The following is a 21,611-nucleotide window of genomic DNA, read 5'->3' on the forward strand; positions in this document are numbered from 1 at the left end:
TGTTTCCTCCGTCCGTCCGTCCGTTAGCAATTTCGTGTACATTCTGTAACTCTTGAACCCCTTGAAGGATTTCAAAGAAACTTGACACAAATGTTCACTACACCACGACGACGTGCAGAGCGCATGTTTTGAATGTGTCATTTCAAGGTCAAGGTCACACTTAGGGGTCAAAGGTCATATGAGTGTGTTTCGTGTCCGCTCTGTAACTCTTGAACTGCTTGAAGGATTTCAAAGAAACTTGGCACAAATGTTCACCTCACTGAGACGACGTGCAGAGCGCTTGTTTCGGATGACTAGCTTCAAGGTCAAGGTCACACTTAGGAGTGAAAGGTCATATGAGTGTGTTTCATGTCCGCTCTGTAACTTTTGAACTGCTTAAATGATTTCAAAGAAACTTGGCACAAATGTTCACCACACAGAGGCGACGTGCAGAGCGCATGTTTTGGATGACTCGCTTTAAGGTCAAGGTCACACTTAGTGGTCAAAGGTCATTTATGACTTTGCTTTGTGTATATTGCTCTGCATTACAGTGCTCTTGTTTTTATTTGGCAGATCCCTTTTTGTTCTCTTACAATATTTTTTCTTCTTGAATTATTTCCCTTTTTTGTTACTATTATAAATAGTTTATTTTGAAACTTTTTTATTACTGGCCGTAGGGAAAAACCGAGACCACTTTTCTGTGGTACAACATGGATGGTACATCCAATTTTTAGATGTATTTTGACATAACTTTACCTGGTAAGAATTTTTTTGCAGACTTAGATTTTTTTTTTTTAATTTCTTCTTTTTTGTTTTTCCTGTTCTTTGGGCTTTAACAGTCAAGTTCTTTAAATTTTGCTCCCATCCTTTGATGTAACCCTTCGGGCGTATATTGCCCCGCTTGGCGATGATCTTGTTTAAAATGGGCCTGAATATGTGCTACAGCTCTCAGAAAATTGCTGATTTTATATGGAACATATATTTTTTACTATTGTATACCCTTATAGATGAGATAGCCAAAGCTACAAGTAACACTGAACTGAAAACTACACATTGACATGAAAATGCAAAAGTAAGACAACTGACGATTTTGTTTCTGGTTTGATCATACACAATGAAATATATATATAAAGACATTCTAAAATATGCAGGTAAAACACCACTTTAAAGTGCCAAAAAATCTCTAGTACGGGCTAGAAATAGATAAATACGCACTGCAGTTGTTTTTCTTGACCTTAAAAACGATGTTAACTGTGATGTACCCCATGAAAATGCAAACTGCAAAAATTCTGGCACTATCTTCCAAACATCACATCCTATTGATGATTCATACCAAGTTCCGTTTGACTTGGATGGAAAACATCAGGGTGTTTACAGTACACAAGATAAAGGTGTAGATGTCATTAAGTCCAAAAGAGGATCATACCCGAAAACAAGATTATAACAAAAGTAAGCAGCCATGAAAGTTCCTCCATATGCACAATAATGTATACCATATTTCATTACTGTAGTTTCGTACACAAGGTACAGTTTTCGAAATATGGCTAAGTCCTACAGGAGTATATAGATTCTAAAATTGATTTTTTTTGTCTTTAACCAGGCATTTATCTATTCGATCTGGCAATTCTTTGTACCTTTGTAATTCTTATAATTCTAGACCTTTAATATTTCAGGAAACAGAAGCATCTTCCAATGAAACCTATTGGAAATCCAACTTCTAATACATCACAAACGCCTACAGGTCATTATATTGAAAATATATAATGGTCTAAATCGCTCTGTGTTAATATTTTCATTCCCTCGTATCCGACATGCTTCTTCAACTGTTTGAAAACCTAGGGTTGATTTAGTTTCGCTGCAAGTTTTACATGCTTCAGTGTGATAACAAATATGTGAAGTATTTTTGTTGTCCAGTGTGTTTACACACCTCAACATTTATTATACTGAAAAGATTTAGTACTGTTCGTATATATCGTTTGTTAATTTTTCATTCACTCTAATCCGACATGGTTCATAGTTAAACTTTCCTAATCTTTTAACTAGTTAATGGATCAAAACTTTTTTTCTACATTTTGAAAACCTAGGGTTGTTATAATTTATCTGCAAGTTTTACATGCTTCAGTGTGATTACAAATATGTGAAGCTGTTTCGATGACATGGATGTTTGCTGATTGTATTTTGTCGTATTGAAGAAGAATATTTTCGACCTAATATTCCTCATGTATCTAAGAACATGAACTATCAGACTGATGAATATGTACAAGCTGTTGAACTTTCTGGATGCTCAAGATTCTTCTGATCTCTTTGCCAACAATTAGCCCGGATATATTGGGCCCATCTTAATTTCCATTTGAAAATTATTATATGGCTAGCTTAAAGCAAACACACTTGGTACTCGGACGAGAAACGGCATCAGTTTGAAACTTCTGACTTGAACCAAAATGGATATAAATTAAGCGTAACTAATAGAAAAAATAAAAAAGGCGGTGGTGTTGCAGTCACTTGTAGAAACACGATCAATATGCGAAGGGTAACGCACGGCACTGTTCGAAGCTTTGAATATGATATTTGGAACTTCGTTTTCAAAAAAAAAATCATGCGAAGAAAAGTTACCTGTTGCAGGATGAAGATACGTTTTGGATTTATCATTTAATAAACAGAGGGCATTTCTTTCAATAAAAGTTTCAATAATTTGACCTCTAGTGTTGCTGTCATAACAGCCCCAAAATTCATGATGACCATTAAAATCTCCCATAAGCAAAAATGGTTGTGGTAATTGTTTTATAAGATCATCAAGATCTTCAAATTTTAGTTTAAATTTGGGAGGTATGTAAATCAAACAGAAAGTAATTGGTCGATGCAATGTAACGTTTATTGCAACTGATTGAATACTTGTATTTAAAACAATTTGTCTGTGCGAACATGCATTATTATTAATATTAGATGTACCACTAGAAGCTCTGTCAGTGTTAGTATTAATGAAGTTATACACTGAATAATTTTTGAAAGCTATTTTGTCCGTTTCCTTTAAAAATGTTTCACTAAGGCACATAAGTGAAGGATCATATTTTGAAGAGGAGAATTTCATTATAATTTGCTTTAAGTCCACGGCAATTCCATTGGATAATTTTACTTGCCATTTACAATGGTAAACAAAATTGAACGACTGGAAATTTAAAGAAGTATTAGTGCTGCATTAACTCGGGAGGGAACCTTTTGGTCTTCCCCTCCTTAGTGCTAGTTAAACTGGACGGAGCAGATAATGGCGGATCGTCAACATCCTCCCTCGTCAACCGGTTCAATTCAAGAGGGAACCGGTTATGGGTTTGAATGGGATCATCAGATCCATTTCCAAACCCATCTGTTTTCAAGTCAATTTTTTGTCTGGGTGTTTGACTCACCCCACGTTGATTAGTATTTAACATAGCATTTTGCTTTGACGACTGCAAATTTGAGTACTTTAGTAGATTTTGTGCAGCTGGTGGTAGCTTTGGCTTAACAGCTGCATTTTGAACTACTGGTGTCTGAACAGGTTTTGCTGCAACATTTGGCTTTTCGTTTTGAACATTTGGGACAGGCACAGAATCAGTTTGCGTAGACGCATCAATACATTGAGTTGATTTGTTTGAGTTAGATTTTGTTATAGAAGAATATGTCGATGTCAGTGATGGAGATACGAATTTAACATTGGCAATTTGTGACAATTTGCAATTGTGTGAATTTGACATGGAGAACGTCCTTTTCGATCTTCCATATCTTGTAGTCTCGAGACTTGGCTGAATGCGGCTCGCCGCAATTCACACAACGCTATGAATATTTACACGTGTCATGTTCATGAGAATAACCATCTTGGCAGCACTTTGGGCAAATGTGGTCAGCTTTACAAGATTTTTCGTTGTGGCCAAACTTGAAACATTGAAGAGGATTTGGAAAGTAAGTGGAAACTTTTGTAAGAAGATTGCCAATATTGATAACAGAAGGAAGAAATGGAACGCCAAATGTTAGAATGATAGTGTTCGTTTGGATTTCTTTGCCTAATTTCTTTATTTTGATGCGTCTAGCAGCAGTGACATGTTGCGCAGCAAGTTCTCGCGCAGTTGCATTCTCCGATACTCCTGCAAGATCAGGACAACGAAGAATCCCCCTTGTGGAGTTCAGAGAACGCTGTGGAATACACTTGCATGGGTGGTTAAAATTGACGTCATGCCTAGTAAATTATGTGCATGCGCTGCTTTGTCAACCTCCACGAGCAGGTCCCCTGTACGTAGTTTCTTAACTGATTTTGGAGCACCAGCGACACTCTCGAGTGTTTTCTCAATCACAAAAGGAGAGATACTTGACATTTTAAATGTTTCGTCGGTGGACTGAATCAGCAGAAATCTAGGGTAATAGTGTTTGAGCCAAATGGTCGGTGAGAAGAATTTTCACCTTCCTTGCCGTCAGAGTCTGTTTCCGTATGCAGTCGTTTATTCTTATTTGTATTTTCCATATTTAAATGAATGATTCAGATTCATCACTCGCAGCCCCCATCCGCCGCGGAGTCCAACAAGGGAACATGTAAACAAAGCGGGTATCCAGCTTATACATGTTAGGGATACTGTAGTGATATACTCGGCCAGATATTTTGCAATCTTTTTTATATCACCAGCTGTATTGCAGAAAACAATAAGGGGATGGAAGGGATTGCTACTCTACCCAACCAATTGACTCTAAGCCATCGCCTTCTAGGAAATAAGATGGAAATACATATTACAGTGAAGTGTTCGATAACTGTGTGAACGTACAATGAAATTTGCTGAGCGCAGTAAGATATGACAATAGAGAGAGACATTAGATTTTGTATAACATAAATTTGCAGAAACTCGGAAAATTGTACAATCTAGGAATGAAAACACATAGACTGCAATTTAAAGTGATGTAAACAGAATTAAAGAGATTTCTTAGGGCTTGGCATGACTAGCCGATTGATCGTATCGGGCCAATACGACCGCCAAAAACGTCTACACCGAATCAGAGGCCAAAGACGTGTATTGGCACCCACATCCCAAAAAGAGGATGTACACATATAAACAAGCACACATCATCTCCCCGGGATGCTATGGGACTCTCAACATCCAGGACCCTCCTCTCCGGCTTACGGCCGCCACCCACGGCAAACAGGTGGCTCCATTTTCGGGGAAGTCGTACCCCTCTGCATGGAGATACAGCCGGCATTTTCTATTCACCCCCCCCCCCGCCACACCCCCGCCGGCAAGGGGCAACACAAGTTTTATCCACACTCTCTATTTACCAGCTTCTGAACCGGTCTAAACTATTTGGTGCAGCCATAGTACATTTAAAGATGCTTTTAACCAATGGATCAGCATATAAACGTTTTCATGAGACACTTGCGACGTAAACAAGGGATTCTTTATGCTTAATTGGCAGTTTGCATGAAAGACCGCAAGTTAGCAAAGCTTAGTATATGTTAGCATTCTATCCTGTTAGTTATATTGTTTGAATACATGTATACATAAATAATTAAGATATATGGATACCAGTGTTTCGTTAGCTTGCATGTATCATATGACGACACAATACCAATACCTTATCTTCCACATGTAGAACAACGTAGTATTTCTTTTGTATTTTATATTAGTACTGTACTTGTGACTAGACTTTCCAGTTCCAATGAATTTATGCATCACTTACTCATCCAGTACAAAAGAAATATTTCCTTCTTGATGAAATGAATGAACAAAGACTCTCAGTTACACTTAAACAGAAGTCAGTGTGTCTGAAGTCATTTAACCTTCCGTTCCGCTGCATATGGGGAAGTTTTTAGTCACATTTGAATACCTTGTGAGTAATGTATCTGTTCACGAACAGAAAAAAATGTTGGTCTTTACTTGTACTAAAGTAACCAATACAATGATATCTTACCGGCATTAACGGAAATTCTGTTTGCATCCATTTCTTTTTTATATATGTTTGCCTAACCAAAGAATAATGCCTAAAGATCAGCTTTAACCACATCCTTTGATATCTGAGTTCACTGCAACTTAAACTCTTACCATATTCCATTCGATTTCTCGGGGAAATACATTAAAAATAAAGAAACATGACACTATGATAGGTATTCACATTTTAAGCAACATTTTATGACATTTTTCAGTTTTCATATTTTCTGTAAGACATTTATTTAAGGAACAAACATACCCAATACATTAGATCCCTACTGGAAATGTGTATTTTATTACTTTTTGTGAAATTTCGTTATTCCCGCCCCCCCCCCCCCCCCCCCCCCCCCCCCCCCCCCCCCCCCAAAAAAGCAACATTTTAACATGAAAATGACACTTAGAGAACAAATTGAGGATTTTCTTTCTATTTATCACTATTGTACCTATTAAAATTCAATATACGGCCGACAAAAGAACATCTACAATCAGTTAAGATTCTGAGAGCAAAAGCTCGCAGAATTATAAAACAAGCAAAGAAAATATCATGGCATTCATACGTTTCAAAACTTAATTCTAGGTCATCGATTAAAAAGATCTGGGAAATGATTCGCAAAATAAGTGGAAAAGGAAAAACTTCAAATGTTTCCCATCTAACAAAATCAGACCAGTCTATTGCATCTACCAAGGACATTGCCAATACACTTGGTGAAACTTTTTCAAAAAACTCTTTATCAAACAATTATGATGAAAGGTTTCAAAACATAAAATCCACTAAAGAAATTAGACCTTTAAATTTTTATTCAAATAATGATGAAGATTATAATAAACCTTTTTCGCTCACAGAATTGCTTGACTCTTTAGATAAATGTCACGATACTGCAGCTGGCCCAGACCAAATTCATTATCAACTTTTAAAACATTTACCACAAGAATCATTAGACATCTTACTTGAAATTTATAATATTACATGGAAAACTGGAATGTTTCCAGATTCCTGGAGAGAAGCTATAGTTATTCCAATACCAAAACCCGGGAAAGATAGCACGAACCCCAGTAATTATAGACCGATTGCCCTTACTAGTTGTTTATGTTATGTAAAACACTAGAACGTATGATCAATTCTAGGCTAGTTTGGTATCTTGAATCTCAAGGCCTAATTACAAACATTCAAAGCGGTTTTCGCAAGCATAACTGATAATCTTATTCGACTGGAAAATTTTATTCGTGATGCATTTGTTAAAAAAGAGCATCTAGTGTCTGTCTTTTTCGATTTAGAAAAAGCCTATGACACTACATGGAAATATGGTATTATGAATGGTCTTAACGACTTAGGTTTAAAAGGTCGTCTTCCAACATTTATATCACAATTTTTATCTGATCGCAATTTTAAAGTATGTATTGATTCTACCCTTTCTGACTCTTCTGAGCAAGAACAGGGAGTTCCACAAGGTTCTATTTTATCTGTTATACTTTTTAGCATCAAAATTAATATTATTGTGAAATGTTTGTTGCCAGGGACAGATTGTTCATTACTAGTTGATGATTTTTTGATATATCGTTCAAAAATATGCTTACGATTGAACGCCAACTACAACAGTGTTTGAATAAAGTTCGAACTTGGGCCATGGAAAATGGTTTTAAATTTTCCCAATAAAAACTCAGTGTGTCCACTTTTTTCAATTACGGAAACATCATTATGACCCTGAGCTTTTCCTAAATGGTACAAAAATACCCGTTGTTGACGAAGCAAAATTTCTTGGTGTTATTTTTTATAAAAAGCTTTCTTTTATACCACATATAAAATATTTGAAAGTCGAATGTTTGAAATTATTGAATTTTTTAAAGGTAATTTCAAATTCTGATTGGGGAGCAGATCGCAAGGTTTTGTGAAGACTTTATAGAGCTTTGAATAGATTCAAGTTAGATTACGGTTGTGTTATTTATGGTTCAGCCAGAAAATCGTATTTACAAATGTTGGATACTACCCATAACCAAGGTCTTCGTACTGCTCTTGGCGCATTTGGAACATCGCCTGTTGAAAGTTTGTATGTTGAAGCAAACGAACCCTCCCTTTACACGAGACATGAAAAACTGTCATTGCAATATGCTCTGAGGGTATCTGGCAACAAATCCAATCCTGCTCATAAAATCATATTTAGACCCATGTACCACGATTCGTATGACAGTAATCCAAAGCAAATTACACCTTTTGGATTTCGCATCAACGATTCTATGAAGGAAACTGATTTTGAATTTGATGATGTAAAAGAAAATTTAGTTCTGAATACACCACCATAGACTCTAAATTCTCCAACAGTTCTTTTTGATATGAAAACCGCCTCGAAAAAGTCTGAAACAAACTCTGAAATATTCAAGTCCAAATGTAATGAAATCAAGTTGACTTACAAAGATCATTTTTCAATTTTTACAGACGGTTCAAAAGATGATTCTAACGTTGGATGTGCCGCAGTTAGCCACCTACACCAATCAAAATTACGTTTGCCAAATAACGCTACACTTTTTTTAGCCGAGGCAAAAGCTATTGATTTGGCCCTAAATTTTATTTCAGAATATAATGGAGAAAAGTTATCATCTTTTCCGACTCACTTTAAGTATTACAATCAGTTCACAACCGAATTACGGAAAATCCTCTCATTCAAAATATTCTTCTCAGGATTCATAAACTATCTTTTAAGAAGTCCATCATATTTTGTTGGCTTCCAAGTCATGTTGGTATTTATGGAAATGAGGATGCTATACCGCAGTAAAGAAATCACTTTCATTACAACAATCTAAACCGAAATTACCATATACTGATTTTAGGCCAAATATCAACAGATTCGTTTTAACTAAATGGCAGTCTTCATGTAACAATGCTTCTTTCAATAAACTTCGTGAAATTAAACCTACTTTAGGTGAATGCCACCAAGGAAACAGATCTGTTCGCAGGGAGGAAGTTGTTCTTTCTCGTTGTCGAATGATCAGGTCGTACTCGATTGACTCATTCGTATCTGCTGAACAATGAAGATCAACCTGAATGTATATATACCATGTCATACTATTAAACATATTTTAATCAACGGTATAGACTTCGATCCACAGCGCAATTCATACTTTAATGTTAAATCGTTAAAAGAGCTGTTTGAGCAAATTCAAGCCGACAAAAATTTTACAATTTTTGAAACAAATAGGCATATATCATAAAATCTAAACCTTATTTTATCTTTATTCACAACTTTTATACTTTTATTGATTGCAATTGATTGTTTTACACTATGAATGTATATACACTTTACTCTAATAGTTTTATATATGCTTTACAATTAACGTAATCCATTTAACTTGTTCTCGGTGATATATGACCTTTTTGTGTCGATTTGCCGTAAAACCCAACTCATTCATTCATTTTAAAACTTTTGCTTCTGATCCAACTCCGTCTGGTACAGATTTCATAGCATAATGGTATGTAGATTTCACGGTGATTTTGATGTTAAGTAAGCATTTGAATACAAGCATCAAACAGATATCTAAGGTTTCTTCACACGTTCGGAAGAACATGTGTAAGCGGCCGATAAAACAATTTCTATAGACTGCCTTAGACCCCGTAGGGGTACGCCTTTGTTTATAACGCCTTTGTTTACGCTTTGAAATTTACGAAGAATACAAGGAAGTAAATTATGTATAGGTTCAAACAGATACACAAATCAAGGTGTGTAGTAAGCACCACATAGAGCATCAAAGCACCTGGATCGAGTGCCACTTTGATTGATCTTTGAATAAATCAAGTTACATTCTGCATGAATTTTAAAAAAACTAACTCGTTGGCACTTCCGACATCTGGTACACCACACTGTTGTCTGTACTGGTAATAGGTAGTCTCACGAACAAACTCATTTAAACCAACAAGCCTGAAACCGGGATGTTGTGTAATGCAGGCTACATCAGATTCCTTTCCCTGCCCGAATTCAGCAACCTTCCTTGTACAACATGTAACTACTTCCACCCCATTGCAACATTTACACTCCCTTTCTGTTGGCATTCCTCCAACTGATTGCACGTGCATCTTTAAAGAAAAATCTGAAAGATAGAAGTGGTAAGAATTTAGTATAAATCTCATTTCCTCTCTGGCATTATATTGTAATGCCCCAGATAATGAGATCTTACCACATACTTTGTTCATCTCAGGTGCTAATTCTAGTCATGTTTTCCTTGTTTTTCATCTTTAGCTGCAAGTAACGTAACACAGAATTGTACACATATGTGTTGTTCTAGATAAAATGACCGATCAAACACATATTATACAGTCCTATGTTCGTTTTAATCTAATCCAAGCTTGTGAAGTTTGTTTACTTTCTGGACTGGATTCATTTCTACATTTATCTGCATCTTACATCGTTTTTCCTGTATGCGAATCACTGTAGCAGCTGCATAATCAATCCATGTTATTTAAATATTTGTTCAAGATAACTGTCGTCCTTTTATTCAATCCTATTTTGTGTAAATCAGCTTTAATTTCCTGAGAATTCACTGTAATTGTCACATTTTTCTGACAGGAAGTGTATTGGTTACGCTGCATTGTGGGATTGTTTACTTCCTTTACTAAGCAGCAAACATAATCGTTGTCATCTTTAAAGATGTGTAAAGATAATAAAAGCCTCAGATTTTACCCCCAGGTATAAAAGTTTACTGTAAATCACTGTTTTATTGTATAAAGTATCCATTTTGAAGCATTTGACAAAATTCACCAGTAAATTAGGCTTGTGACCAATTATTTTTGTGGTATATATAGTGGAGTATCAGGTTGAGAATCAGAATTCCATTTTAAAAAATCATGGTAGTTTCTGTGTTTTATTTCAAAAATGCAAATTGATCAGTTAAGAAGTGATCTCAAATATTCTCACAGACAGGCATATGCTGAAGGCTCTAAGAACAATCGACGGATTTAATGAGAATCATTTTTATTATCAGCTGTGCTTTTTACCAGTCTCAATAGACTTTACAGTTATATACCCACATGTAAAGACCCATCACGACCTAGTGACCTACTTTTTTCTCTCACAAAATCTTCATGAAAATCATTCTTGAAATACAGGTAATATACAGTTATACTGCAAGTTTTCAGGTGGACAATTTAGGGCATTCCTGAATAAATGTGTTTTGACAACTTCATCTGCAAACGTATTCAATCAATCTCTTTTCAGCATAGTTTCTAAAACATAGATGAATAACTATCTTACCCTGTAGAAACAAAATGTGATTGACATTTCACTAAATGCACTGACTTCTGTACATATTGCTACAGTTATCCAATAAAATGTTTGGATATCACACACATTGTCTTGGCCTAATATATGTCACTGTCAGTTTGTAAATAGATACTTGTTATTTCTCATTTTCTTCATGCAAAGCATGTATAATTACCATCATGGAATCACAAAAGAATACAGTTATTTTGTGGTGCCTCTTTAAACAGCATAATCAATTAAAGATTACAAGTGGAGTAAGGACTAAAATCTTCTTTAGGAGTTAATACTGACCATATAAATGACTTTCTTTTAAATCTATCATTGAAAGGAATATTAGAATTATATTGATATCAGGTTTAATTTGTGCTAAAAAACCAATTCAGTGTATTGGTGCCTGTTTCTTTTTTCCTTTTTCTTTCTAGCCAGAAATTCATATTTCATAAAGATCCATTGAAAAATATGGCCTCTAGAGAGGTCAAAAGATTTTTCTAATTTTAGACCTACTGACCTAGTTTTTGACCGCAGTTGACCCAGTTTCAAACTTTATCTGGATATCATCAAGATGAACATTCAAACCAACTTTCATACAGATCCCATGAAAAGTATGGCCTCTAGAGAGGTCACAAGGTTTTTTTATTATTTGACCTACTGACCTAGTTTTTAAGGCATGTGACCCAGTTTCAAACTCGACCTAGATATCATCAAGATAAACATTCTGACTAATTTTCATGAAGATCCATTCAAGGGTATGGCCTCTAGAGAGGTCACAAGGTTTTTCTATTTCAAGACCTACTGACCTAGTTTTTAATCGCAGTTGACCCAGTTTCAAACATGACCTATATATCATCACCATAAACATTCAGAAAGTGTATTGGTCACGCTGCATTGTGTGATTGTTTACTTCCGTTACTAAGCAGCAAACATAATCGTTGTCATCTTTAAAGATGTGTAAAGATAGTAAAAGCCTCAGATTTAACCCCCAGGTATAAACGTTTACTGTAAATCACTGTTTTATTGTATAAAGTATCCATTTTGAAGCATTTGACAGAATTCTCCAGTAAATTAGGCTTGTGACCAATTATTTTTGGTCACTTGGTCACTGTGGCCAATTATTTTTGGTCACTGACCATTTTATTTGGTAAATTTACCGTGTGACCAATTTTGACCAATTTTTCTTGGTCAATTTTCCTGCCTACTATAAAAGGGCCAGATTTGTAACCATCTTGGTCATTCCAGTTCTGAACAATAAGCTTAAAGGCACTTTTTGCTAGTCCTGAGAATTTTACTAATCTTTATCTTAGATTCAAATACAATAGTCTCAGCATGAATTATATTGGTGTAAGCACATTTTAACATAAAGATGAAGTAATTTTGATATCCATTTAGAAGATTTGAAGGAACTTTTATCTTTATATTAACTTTTCACGTGAATTTAATGCAATAGCTGTCTTATTTAAATTAATGTTACTAAGGACACATGCTCTCATCTTTAGAAGTTATGGAAAGCCTATGCAGTCTTGATGATGAATATTTGTACTGATGTTTTACAAGTCCTCTCTTCTGAATAATGAATTATTTAGGCCTTTTGAGATATATTAAGTGATGAAAAGAGTTCAATGCTCAAGTTAATAGTGCATTTAATTAAGTTATGGAAAGCTAACACTGACTTCTTCATTTATACTGTGTTACATTATAAACACTTTGTGGGATCTTGTGAATTGCTGAGTTCCTTTGAAATTTAATGTGATTCGTGTAACATTTTATTCGTTGATACTTTGACTTTGAATTATTTGTGTAACAATACACAAATTAAACTTCATGAACAGTTACTACAGAGTTCCTAGTCCTTGACCTAATACATTAGAAGAAGTTTTCTCATGTCGATCGGCCAAGTCCTCCTGAAAGTATTTAGCTCCTAACCAAAGGCTACATCCAGACAGAATATCCACCCTAGTGCGTAACAATATTACTCACTAGGAACTCGGAACACACAAATGAAATGAAAAAAGAAATGCGTTCAGTTCTTAAATCGAAATCTGAGTAGGTGCGAACGCTGCACAAATATATGAAAACATTTTACCAGTCTCAATAGACTTTACAGTTATATACCCACATGTAAAGACCCATCACGACCTAGTGACCTAGTTTTTTCTCTCACAAAATCTTCATGAAAATCATTCTTGAAATACAGGTAATATACAGTTATACTGCAAGTTTTCAGGTGGACAATTTAGGGCATTCCTGAATAAATGTGTTTTGACAACTTCGTCTGCAAGTAGAATTTTATCACCATAAACATTCAGACCAACTTTCATACAGATCCCTTGAAAAATATGGCCTCTAGAGGGGTCACAACGTTTTTTCATTATTTGATCTACTGACCTACTTTTTGACGGCACGTGACCCACTTTCGAAGCTGACCTAGATATCATCAAGATGAACATTCTGACCAATTTTTTTATGGAGATCCGTTCACAAGTATGGCCTCTAGAGAGGTCACAGTTTTTCTATTTTTAGACCTACTGACCTAGTTTTTGACCACACATGACCCTGTTTCGAACTTGACCTAGATACAGTGTAACTTCCGAAAACCGGACCTTCTGAAAACCGGAAACCTTTGAAAACCGCACGAAACTCAAGGTCCCGTTTTTCTCTGTTCTTATTTCTATATATTTTTAACCTCTGAAAACCGGAACTTCCGAATTCTGAAAACCGGACGATTTTTGAAGCACCGTTTATATTTTAATACTAAAATTGACTTCTGAAAACCGAACAGCAAAATATTTGCTGGATTAAAAGTGTCACATGATAATCCAGAAACGCTGTCAACATGTTCTTTTGTTTATCTTTTAGTGGTGCGCGTTTATTTTGACACGCTATATAATCAAAATGATCATTTGATGCAAAAGTAAGGAAGTAATTAGCGATTATTTTCATTTGTATTCAATTTATGAAAACGTGATGAATTAAAATGAATTAAATATCTTATGTGTTAAAACTTTCTTAATGTTTGAACGAAAGAAAGATAGATGGTTTAAATGATTACATCGATTAAACTATGCATTATCAACATTAATTAAGATTTAATGTTGACAAACTCGGGACTCCAAAGATGGTAAAATGTAAGTGGAAAATGTTTGCGTAAATGCTATTATTAAAGTTCTGTTGTTTCTTTTTATATTTGTTATTTATGTATTTATTATCCTTAATGTTTGTAAATAATTAATTAATTATCTAATAGATCAATTAATTAATTAATATGAAATTGTAAAATTAAAAAGGATAAAAATCTCCTTCATCCTACTTGTAAGAAAACATAACTCTTGTGCACCACATCCACCTTGTCTACAAACTTTCAAACTTCTGAATTCCGGAAACTTCCAAAAACCGAACTTTTAGGCTGGTCCGGAGGTCGTTCGGTTTTCAGAAGTTACACTGTATCATCAAGATAAACATTCAGACCAACTTTCATACAGATCCCATGAAAAAAAATGGCCTCTAGAGAGGTCACAAGGTTTTTCTATTATTTGACCTACTGACCTAGTTCTTGACGGCACGTGACCCACTTTCGAACTTGACCTAGATATCATCAATGTGAACATTCTCACCAAATTTCATGAAGATCTCATGAAATATATGGCCTCTAGAATGGTCACAAGGTTTTTCTATTTTTAGTTCTACTGACCTAGTTTTTGGCCGCACGTGACCCAGTTTCAAACTTGACCTAGATATCATTAAGTTGAATACTCAGACCAATATTTAAAAAGATCCATCGAAAAATATGGCCTTTAGAGAGGTCACAAGGTTTTTCTATTATTTGACCTACGGACCTAGTTTTTGAAGGCACGTATCCCAGTTTCAAACTTGACCTAGATATCATCAAGTTGAACGTTCTGACTAATTTTCATGAAGATCCATTGAAAAATATGACCTCTAGAGAGGTCACAAGGATTTTCTATTATTTGACCTACTGACCTAGTTTTTGACCGCAGTTGACCCAGTTTCAAACTTAACCTAGATAGCATCAAGGTGAACATTCTGATCAACTTTCATGAAGATCCATTGAAAATTATGGCCTCTAGAGAGGTCACAAGGTTTTCCTATTTTTAAACCTACTGACCTAGTTTTTATCGGCACTTGATCCAATTTCGAACTTTTCCTAGATATCATCAAGGTGAATATTCTGATCAACTTTCATAAAGATTCAATCAAAAATGTGACCTCTAGAGTGGTCACAAGCAAATGTTTACGGACTGACGCACGCACGCACGCACGCTGCGCGATCACAAAAGCTCACCTTGTCACTTTGTGACAGGTGAGCTAAAAATAAAATTTAGAACGGATAAAGGATTCTAATTTCTCTTTTAGTAAAAATTAATAAATCATGTTTATGTCCAGTCATGACTAAGCAAACAAGAGCACTGCCTTGCGGGTGCGGACGCTCATCTGATTTTTTTTGTATAATAGAAATATTGTCCTACCCGTGATTTTCTAAGTCTAAAAAGGGCCATCATTCTTGCAAAAAGCAGGACAGAGTTATGTTTCTTGATGTATAGTGTCAGCTTATGATGGTGAAAAACTGTTGCAAGTTTTAAAGTAATAGCTTTGATAGGTTATGAGAAAAGTTGACGTAAACATAATACTCAACCAAGAAAATGATTTTCTAAGTCCAAAAGGGGCAATAATTATTGCAAAAAGCAGGATGGAGTTATGTTGCTTGCTCTACAGGGTCAGCTTATGATGGTGAACAAGTGTTACAAGTTTCAAAGCAATAGCTTTGATAGTTTAAGAGAAAAAATTGACCTAAACATAAAACTTAACCAAGAAATCTGATATTTTCTGAGTCCAAAAGGGGCCATAAATCTTGCAAAAAGCAGGATGGAGTTATATTTCTTGCTATACAGGGTCAGCTTATGATGGTGAACAAGTATTCCAAGTTTCAAAGCAATAGCTTTGATAGTTTAGGAGAAAAGTTGACCTAAACATAAAACTTAACCAGGCAACGCCGACGCACACGCCGACGCCGACAACCGCTCAAGTGATGACAATAACTCATCATTTTTTTTCAAAAAATCAGATGAGCTAAAAATAGTTACAGCTGTTCCAAGATCTAATCACCTCTATTTGTATTAACAAGAGGAAAAAAAAGTTACATATACATGTATTTTATGTTTTGAAGGAAAGTGAAAACGTTGATGAAACAGGTAAGACTTACACCTAAAGATTTCTGCACCCATTCTTTCAGACGAGGGTTTGTCACTCTAGCCTTCAATTTAAATTTACCATTGGGTCTGATTCAATTAATAGGGGATTAGCAGTCCGATGCTTACAAAAGTAACTACAATTTTCTCTTGCTGACAAAGTAGCTGGATTTACAAGCTGCAAGCTGTCAAATCACAAATACGTTTTGTAAGTACCGTGGTGATTAATGATTATTATTATCATCATTACATAAACATTCTCGCCTTAACAGAGAATGGATTTGTTTTCAGTTGGATGTTTAGACTTACTTGCAATGGCAAAATGACATTAAAATGTCGACAAGAAATGATTATGAGCTAAACATTTATTCTAATAAGTTAAAAGGATATAAATATCTTTTTATATCATGGTCTTGGATCTGTTTGTAGACATTGCATTGTGAAACTAGGTTTAGAGTGTAAGTATAGTTCATTTGTGAGATAATCTCAGTTACTTTTAACTGTTTATTACCTTCAATTTATATTTTGCCTTGGTTGGCATAGGGCTGGCGGTGTGAATTATAATGTATAATATTTAAATTACATTGCATTGAATTGATATGACCTGTGTGGTAACAATGAATATATTGACTTTTTTATAATTCGCACAGTAACGTATCCGCGACTAGGTCGAAAAATTTGTGTATTTGCTACAGCCAAATGGAACTCATGGCTTACATAAATTTTTGTGATTACCATTTTGTTACAAAAACATGTGTATAAAATACCCCAAATAAAAGGGTTAATATGACAAAAAATTTTAAGACGGTTTTGCCGTTCTACAAAAACTTTCTTTTGTGAAAAAGGACTAAGTGGAGGGGGTTTTTCTTCACCCGGAAAAAAATTGTAGTTCGGGAAACCCTAATGACTCCCATGCCTGTGAATTAGTGAAAATTTTTTAGGATTATTTTGGGGAAATCCCCAAAAAAGCACCAGAATATTTTTAACTTTTATAAATGAACTTTTTTTATCTGGGTTTTGGGTGTTTTGATTTTTTTCAAAAATTAACAGCTCGTGGAACAAGAATCAAACCTCAGTTTTACTTTTCTAAGTAAGGGCTTTAGTCTTGTGTTAAGATCTTTTTTTTCCCTGAAAAAACTTACTTTAATTTATTTAAAAGGGTTTAATGAGAGCGGGTTTCACTTTTACGCAAGGGTTCCGGGATATGATGATAGAACGGATCGACAAGATCGTTTTATTGAATGGTTTTTTTTTATTTTAAAATTTAATTTTTATCTTAAGGGTTGTTTATTTACGAAAGAGTATAATTATTTAGAAAAATTTCCCAAGGAAAAAAAGGGAAAAATTGGAAGGGTTTTGAAAACCCTCCCAAAAAGTCATAAATTTCCCCCCAGTTAGATTAAATAGAGTAAAAGAATGTAAAATCAAAAAAGAATAAAAAATGCCCCAAAAATATAAAACGGTATTGCACAATATGCGAAATGTCAGGATACGGGTTTATATGCCCCCGGGAAAGTGTCTACCGCCTTTAGTATCTTGAACAAGGGTTTTGGGGGTCCAATGCAAAAGGGACAGTCTTGACTAGCTAAAAAACGATGTAGAAGGCCCTTTGGTTAAAAGAAAAGTGGTGAAAACAAAAATCTCAGATACAAAATTTTTCCCTTTGGCAAATTTGCCAAAAATGATTCGTGAACCAAGTTTCTAAATGTTTTTAAAATTATGAGCTAGAAAAATTTTTCGGGGAAAAGGCAAATCACAAAATGTTTAAAAACTAAAAATTTTTAAATTAGTCAAAACTCCTATAGGGGGGGAGACTCTTTATTTGATGGTCTTTTTTTAAAGCCCCCGTCGCCCAATGTTTTTTGAATAAACAAAATACGGGTCCGGGAAGATGCTTGCCCTCGGTCCTTTTCAACCCCTTATGAAGCCTTTTTTCCCTTGATGCCAGGCCTATTGCATATTTTTAAAGCTTTCAACTCCCATATGGGTTTAACCCCCACCCTTGGGTTTGATTTCGCCAATAATGTGAATCGTCTATAAAAGCGGGAAACCCCTCCTACTACCCTCAGTAGATTCCCAAAAAATCGGGGTTTTGGGTCTCAGCTTCCCGAGGCTCGGGCCTATATATGCTAGGGGTCTTAGCTTTTAAAATTCCCTTTTAAGGGAAAACTCCTATCCCGCGGGCCCAAGCTCGAACCCTTTTATCGAAATTTGCTACTCTTTTTTGGGTAAAAGGGAACTTCCAAATTTCTCTTTTTAATAATTTACCCGCCCTGGACAGGGAAAAGGCAATATTTTCCCCTTTATAAAGGTACTGGGAAAAATTTATTATTTAAACCCTGATGTGTTTTTCTTCACCGCGGATACCGAATGAGCTCTCTGTCAAAAATTACTTTTTATACCCCGCAGCCTTTGTTTTTTTAAAACTTTTTTGGGAATTGGCCCAAAATTTAAAAAATTTAAACGTTTAAAAAGGGAGTATTTGCTCTTTTCAAATATCGGGTTTCCCCTTAAACTTTGAAATAGACATAATGTGCAAAGTGGGACCCACCCATCCAAAATAAAACCCCCAAAATTAGCCACAAAGCCCCCAAAATTCTTTAAATTTAAAAGAATTTTTAAACTTTAAATTTTTTGGGCAATGCCAAAAAAAACAAAAAAGGGGGTTTCGAGCCAAATCTGTGCTTAGTTTTACTTTAAAAATATATCAGATATACAACTATTCTGAAAATTACCCCCCTTCTAAAGAAAATACTCTAAGTTTTTCATAAACATGAAGAAAATTTGTAAACAAATCCTTTTTCTTTTTATTATTTTTTGTTTTTTTTTTTGGGTGGGGTTTAAAATCGGGACAAAAATATTCTGTTTCATGTATCAATTATTTTTATTTTAAAAAAATAGAAAAACTTTTTCGACCTTTAATGTTTCCCCCAATTTTGATCTGAAAACACGAAAAAAACAACCCCCTCTCAAATTTTTGAGCTTTCTACTTTACATTTGTGAAAGTAACCAAGGTGCATGATCAGTTGCGGTAAATTTCACTGCCGTACAAATACTTTAAAAATTTCTTAACACCAAGAAACACGCAAACATTCTTTTTAAATCCCAAATATTTCCTCTCTCTCGGGGGAATTTTCTTACGGGCATATGCTATGGGAAATTTTTTCCATTTTCAAAACCTGGGGGAAGAAGTGCTGCCCAACCCCAGATCTGAAGCATCGCAGGGGAATATAAAAGGTCGTAAAAAAGTCTGGAAACCCGTAAAAAGATAGTGGTGTTGGTAAGCAAGGTTTAAAAGTAAAAAAGGGTTTGGGCAGGGTTGTTTTTCCCCCTAGGACGTTATTGGTTTTCCTTTCTTGTTTAAGGGGGTTTCGGGGGGTGCTGAAATTTCCCAGAGTATGATGTAGATTTTCTATAAATTCGGGTTAAAGACCAAGGAAGCTCCGTATGTCTTTAGTTTGGGTTTCGTCACCCATTCCTAGCAAATTGGGTTTATCTCTCCATTTCCAGCTGATCTTTTCCGCTTTAGCCCCGTAAATGAAAATTACTATACCCTTTAGCCCACTTTGAGGGTTTTAATGAAAGATTTGCACCCCAACTCTTTTAAAAAATATTTGAAATATTAAACATAGGGGTGTCCCATGTCATTGTGTGACCTAAAAATCGCCCCAGTAATTTTTTCAAAATGTTTGCACCCTGTAAAAATTTTGCATCTTTTTATTAAATGTAGCCCCTGAATGATCATCCCAAAAATGGTTTTTCCGGAACTGAAAATTTCCCCTTTCAGGGTTGTAAATGCTTAAAGGGCCCCTAGATTGTTTCTCGCCCGGAAATTTGCCAGTAACCTTTGTGAGGTCAATTTTGTGAAAAAACTTACCCAAAATGAAGTTTTGACGAATACTTCATCTTTTCCCATTGGCTCTGTATCAAATTTCTTTACAGAATTAAAAATTTCTAAAAACGATAAAAAATTGGGTTGTATTGTCTTTTTTTCCCCCAAAAACGATGGGGGAATTGTATGCAGAGGGGCGGGCCGATGATTCCCAGCCTTAAATGTGTTAAACCCTCTTGGGAAAACCCTTTTGTTTGCATATGGTTTTGGGTTTTGTCTGATCAAAACAGGTTCTGTGGGGGAAAATTTCGACCTTATGTTTGCGAAAATTTTTGTAGTCCAGGACTTTCTGTAAAATTTTGATACTGTTCCCAAAAGGATTTTTTTTGAGTTTTTTGGTTTTTGGAAAAAAAGGGAGGATGTTTTTTTACATCTTTTAGGTTTCCGATCCTCCTTTTTGGGACAAGATCGAGAAAATTTTTCGCACAACTACCCGTCTCTGTATAACACCCCCCTCGATAAGGCGCCCACTTCCTGCAAAATTTTTGGGTCTTTTTTGTACTTTTTGAGAAAATTTTGATAGGGTAAAGCCCAATTTTGTCACCGACCTTTACTTTAAAACCATTTTTTTGCCAATCATTTATTTAAAAGGCCCTTCCCACGGAGCATAAACTATTGTGTTTATTTGGGTTTAAAAAAGTAATGGACTTATCACCATCTTAAAAATTTCGTTTCGGGCACTTTTGGTAATGGGGGGTTTTTTTTACGTTTTTGGGTGCACATGAAGATTCTTAGCTACCTTCCCTGTTTCCTACAGCCGATTCCGTAAGTCTAATACAATTCTAGGGGTTTCTTTTTTCTGGGGGTTTTCAGTTTCATCCAAAGTTCTTTAAGTACTTGTAGGTCCTTGATGTCCTCCCCATAGAGTAGTTAAAATGGTGAGAATGGGGGTATTTGTTTGTGGAACCTTCGATAGAAAAACAATACGGCTAAACAAAACTACCCCAGTTTTTTGGGTTTTTTTTTGAAAATCTTTTAAACATTTTTTTTAAAAATTTCCCTTTTCATCGCTCAAAAAACATTGATTTTGGGTTATACGGAGTTGTGAACATTTTTTTCAGACTGATCACCCCTACAAACTTTTTCCCAATCAGTGTGGGGAAACGGATTCCCCTGTCACTCAAGTTTTTCGGAGGAAAAACCCTACTCTAGAAAATTATTAGAAAAGTTTCAGCTACCGTTCTGCCAACCCTTTGGGGAAATTTGCAACTGCTTCAGGATATCTTGGGGGAATAGTGACCACGGTAAGATAACCGTTTTCCTTTTTAAAAAAGGGCAATGGTTCCTTTTAAAACCCCACAGCCCCCCCGGGGGGAAAGGGGGTTTCCCCATTTTTGGCAATCCCCTAGAGGAA

Source organism: Mercenaria mercenaria, chromosome 15 (genome assembly GCF_021730395.1).
Source record: "Mercenaria mercenaria strain notata chromosome 15, MADL_Memer_1, whole genome shotgun sequence".
Taxonomy (NCBI): Eukaryota; Metazoa; Mollusca; class Bivalvia; order Venerida; family Veneridae; genus Mercenaria; species Mercenaria mercenaria.